Genomic DNA, 5,308 nt, shown 5'->3' with positions numbered 1-5,308 from the left:
TGTCAGTCCCGGATCATTCTGTTTCTGTTTAAAAGGGATGCGCTGTCAGTCCCGGGTCATTCTGTGTCTGTTTAAAAGGGATGTGCTGTCAGTCCCGGGTCATTCTGTGTCTGTTTAAAAGGGATGTGCTGTCAGTCCCGGGTCATTCTGTGTCTGTTTAAAAGAGATGCGCTGTCAGTCCCGGGTCATTCTGTGTCTGTTTAAAAGGGATGTGCTGTCAGTCCCGGATCATTCTGTGTCTGTTTAAAAGGAATGTGCTGTCAGTCCCGGATCATTCTGTGTCTGTTTAAAAGGGATGTGCTGTCAGTCCTGGGTCATTCTGTGTCTGTTTAAAAGGGATGTGCTTTCAGTCCCGGATCATTCTGTGCCTGTTTAAAAGGGATGTTCTGTCAGTCCCGGATCATTCTGTGTCTGTTTAAAAGGGATGCGCTGTCAATCCCGGGTCATTCTGTGTCTGTTTAAAAGGGATGTGCTGTCAGTCCCGGATCATTCTGTGTCTGTTTAAAAGGGATGTGCTGTCAGTCCCGGATCATTCTGTGTCTGTTTAAAAGGGATGTGCTGTCAGTCCCGGGTCATTCTGTGTCTGTTTAAAAGGGATGTGCTGTCAGTCCCGGGTCATTCTGTGTCTGTTTAAAAGGGATGCGCTGTCTGTCCCGGATCATTCCGTGTCTGTTTAAAAGGGATGTGCTGTCAGTCCCGGATCATTCTGTTTCTGTTTAAAAGGGATGCGCTGTCAGTCCCGGGTCATTCTGTGTCTGTTTAAAAGGGACATGCTGTCAGTCCCGGATCATTCTGTTTCTGTTTAAAAGGGATGCGCTGTCAGTCCCGGGTCATTCTGTGTCTGTTTAAAAGGGATGTGCTGTCAGTCCCGGATCATTCTGTGTCTGTTTAAAAGGGATGTGCTGTCAGTCCCGGGTCATTCTGTTTCTGTTTAAAAGGTATGCGCTGTCAGTCCCGGATCATTCTGTGTCTGCTTAAAAGGGATGTGCTGTGAGTCCCGGGTCATTCTGTGCCTGTTTAAAAGGGATGTGCTGTCAGTCCCGGGTCATTCTGTTTCTGTTTAAAAGGGATGTGCTGTCAGTCCCGGGTCATTCTGTGTCTGTTTAAAAGGGATGCGCTGTCAGTCCCGGGTCATTCAGTGTCTGTTTAAAAGGGATGTGCTGTCAGTCCCGGGTCATTCTGTGTCTGTTTAAAAGGGATGCGCTGTCAGTCCTGGGTCATTCTGTGTCTGTTTAAAAGGGATGTGCTGTCAGTCCCGGGTCATTCTGTTTCTGTTTAAAAGGGATGTGCTGTCAGTCCCGGGTCATTCTGTGTCTGTTTAAAAGGGATGCACTGTCAGTCCCGGGTCATTCTGTGTCTGTTTAAAAGGAATGCGCTGTCAGTCTCGGATCATTCTATGTCTGTTTAAAAGGGATGTGCTGTCAGTCCTGGATCATTCCGTGTCTGTTTAAAAGGGATGTGCTGTCAGTCCCGGATCATTCCGTGTCTGTTTAAAAGGGTTGTACAGTCAGTCCCGGATCATTCCGTGTCTGTTTAAATGGGATGTGCTGTTTGTACAGATCATGTCAGTCCCGGGCCATTTCAAAAGCATGAGCGGTCTAGTCAGAGCAGATAATGGCTCGAAGTTCCAAATGGCCTAGTTCTGCTCCTATTTCTTATGTTCTTATGTCAGAAGGGTCGAGAGCCGGAGGGCACAGATTTAATGTGATTTGCAGAAGAACCAAAGGCGACATGTGGAGAAACCTTTTTACGCAGTGAGTGGTTAGTAACTGGAAAGGGTGGCAGAGGCAGATTCAATCATGGCCTTCAAAAGGGACTTGGATAAGTACCTGAATGAGCAGAAATTGCAGAGCTACGGGGAACGGGCTGGTGTGCGGGTGGGACTAGCTGAAGTGCTCGTGCAGAGAGCCAGCACGGGCTTGATGGACCGAATGGCCTCCTTCTGTGCTGTAACCATTCTATGATTCTATGATTCTATGATCATTCTGTATCTGGGCCTGTTTCAAAGAGATTTATTTTCAGGTGCGATATCTGATTGGTTGCGGCGTTGGTCTCGAAGTTCAATGTGATTTAGGCGCGATGGTTTGAACGATGTTCGAAGCAGATCTGTTCATTAATTTGAAATATCAAATCCCTTCATAATTTAATAGAATTTTAAAGGTCACCTCTCAGCCTCCTGTTTCCCTAGAAAAGAACGCCAGCCTGTTCAGACTTTCCTGATATTTATCCCCTCTCAGTTCTGGTATTATCCTTCTCAATCTTCTTTGCACCTTCGCCAGTTCTCTATATTTTTTTGTAAAATGGAGACCAGCACTGTGTGCAGTATTCTAAGTGCCGTCTAACCATGGTTCTATATAAATTTAACATAACCTCTGCTTATGAATGGACAAGTTTACCCGTGCTGTGTGCTGTTTGCTGCCGGAATTTAGGACAGAGAGAGAGAGAGAGAGAGAGAGAGAGAGAGAGAGAGAAAGAGAGAGAGAGTGAGTGAGAGTGAGAGAGAGAGAGACAGAGACAGAGAGAGAGAGACAGACAGAGAGAGAGACAGAGTGAGAGAGAGAGACAGAGAGAGAGAGAGACAGAGAGAGAGAGAGACAGAGAGAGAGTGAGTGAGAGAGAGAGAGACAGACTGAGAGAGAGACGGAGGTCTAACTATTACAGCATCAGGGAGCTTCAGCATAGCAGTGAATGCACTAAAAGAAAAAGCCCGAAGAGCCCTATATGCAATAAAAAGAAAATTCTACAACATCCAAATCCCAATCAAAATCTGGCTCAAAATTTTTGACAGCATAATCCTGCCCATTGCACTGTACGGTAGTGAAGTATGGGGCCCGCTAAATCACCAAAGCTACACTAAATGGGAAAAACACACAATAGAAGCCCTACATGCAGAATTCTGCCGAAGCATCCTTCGCACCCAAAGAAAAACGCCAACAAATGCATGCAGAGCCGAACTAGGCAGATACCCACTGATAATAAACATCCAAAAACGAGCACTAAACTTCCTAAATCACCTCAAATCTAGCTCCCCAGACACCCTTCATTTCAAAGCCTTTCAGACCCAAGAGCTAAACCCAGAAAAGAGTCCCCTGAGTCAGCTGCTACTGAAACTAAGTACTCAGCCGGACCCTGACCAGCCCCAGACCAACACAGCCGTCCAAACACCAATCCGAGTGAACCAAATCATTAAAAAATGCAAAGAAACCTACCTGGAACATTGGAACAAAATAACCGAAAGCCAAAGCAGATTAGAATGTTACCGGGCCCTAAAAAGAGAATATAAACTGGCAGACTACCTCACGACCATCAGAGACACAAAACAGAGACAGACCCTCACCAGGTACAGACTAAGCGACCACCAACTGGAAATTGAAAAAGGCAGATACAAGAAATCCTGGCAGCCTAGAGAGAATAGAATATGCGATCAATGTCTGGCTGGCGAGGTTGAAACAGAAATGCATTTCCTCCTAAAATGCGAAAAATTCAACACATCAAGAAACATATTATTCAACAAGCTAAGCCAAACAACCCCAGATTTCAAGGAATTGGATGATCTGTCAAAATTGAGATTAGTCCTAGGAGAAGGAGACAGACCATACCTTGGGGCTAAATATGTAACAACATGTCACAACCTGAGGACTGTTTAAAAGTAAGACTGTTTAAAATTAATATTGAACGTACCAAATGAAGTAGAAAGACTGTTTAAAATTAATATTGTTTAAAAGTAATATTGTATATACCCAACAAATGTCAAATCGATTGACACCTACAGAATGTTGGAAAACTGTACCTTTTTGCAATGTAAGCTTTGGCAATATGGTTCTCTGTAAACTTTCATGCCAATAAAGCATTTGAACTGAAAAAAACTGAACTGAGAGACAGAGAGAGAGAGACAGAGAGAGACAGAGACAGAGAGAGAGAGAGAGAGAAAGAGAGAGAGAGAGAGTGAGTGAGAGTGAGAGAGAGAGAGACAGAGACAGAGAGAGAGAGAGACAGACAGAGAGAGAGACAGAGTGAGAGAGAGAGACAGAGAGAGAGAGAGACAGAGAGAGAGGGAGTGAGAGAGAGAGAGACAGACTGAGAGAGAGACAGAGAGAGAGAGAGAGAGAAAGAGAGAGAGAGACAGAGACAGAAAGAGAGAGAGAGACAGAGAGAGACAGAGACAGAGAGAGAAAGAGAGAGAGAGAGACAGAGAGAGAGTGAGAGAGAGTGAGAGAGAGACAGAGAGAGACAGAGAGACAGACAGGGAGAGAGAGACAGACAGCGAGACAGAGACAGAGAGAGAGAGTGAGACAGAGACAGAGAGACAGAGAGAGAGAGATACAGGGAGACAGAGAGACAGAGAGAGAGAGGGAGACAGAGACAGAGATAGAGAGACAGAGAGAGAGAGAGTGAGAGAGAGAGAGAGAGAGAGGGTCGTCATTTTGGTCAGGGTTCGCTGGAGAAATGGTGCAGCAAAAGCACGTGATTTGGGATTGATGGGATTAATTTACATGTCAAGTTCAATCATACTATCACAGTGTGAGACAGCGAAGAGGGTGGCCATTTGAACCATTGTGCCTGTGACAGCTCTTTGGTGGAGTTATCCAGTCAGTAATACTCCCCTGCTCTTTCTCCATAGCCATGTACATTTTCCTGTCAAGTATTTATCCAATTCCCTTTTGAAAGTTACGATTGAATCTGCTTCCACCACCCATTCCAGATCATAACAACTCACTGCTTAAAGATATATTCCCACATGTTGCCTCTGGTTCTTTTGCCAATCACCTTAAATCTGTGTCCTCTGGTTACCAACACTTCTACCACTGGAAACAGTTTCTCCTCATTTACTCTATCAAATCCTTCATGATTTTGAACAACTCTTGATCTCTCTGCTCTAAAAAGAACAATCCCTAATAATGGGGGAGGGGCGGGGCTCAGATAAGGGCAAGTTTATAATCCAAAGAGAAATGTCAAGGCTGTAGAACAGAGTAGCGATTGGGGTAAAATCAAGCAGATTCTGTCAGGAAGGGACCGAGAGTTTAAAAGCTGTAATAGAGCAGTACTGCCGAAGACCACATTAGGGTAAAATAATAAAAAGTTATAACTAATGTCGCACGAAACAGTCATTCCACAACAGATGAATTAATGGCACAAATAGAAATAATTGTCTTTGATCCAGTAGCCATTACTGAGACATGGTTTTAGGGTAACCAAGGGTGGGAGCAAAATATTCCAGGGTACTTGACTTTTAGAAACGTTAGGCAAAATGGAAAAGGAGGCGGTTAGCCAGCTAATAAAGGGTGAGATAAAGGCAGTAGTGAGAAAA

This window comes from Somniosus microcephalus, chromosome 22 (genome assembly GCF_052327205.1).
Source record: "Somniosus microcephalus isolate GS21.2 chromosome 22, FLI_Smic_1.0, whole genome shotgun sequence".
NCBI lineage: Eukaryota > Metazoa > Chordata > Chondrichthyes > Squaliformes > Somniosidae > Somniosus > Somniosus microcephalus.
Note: the sequence above shows the minus strand (reverse complement) of the source record.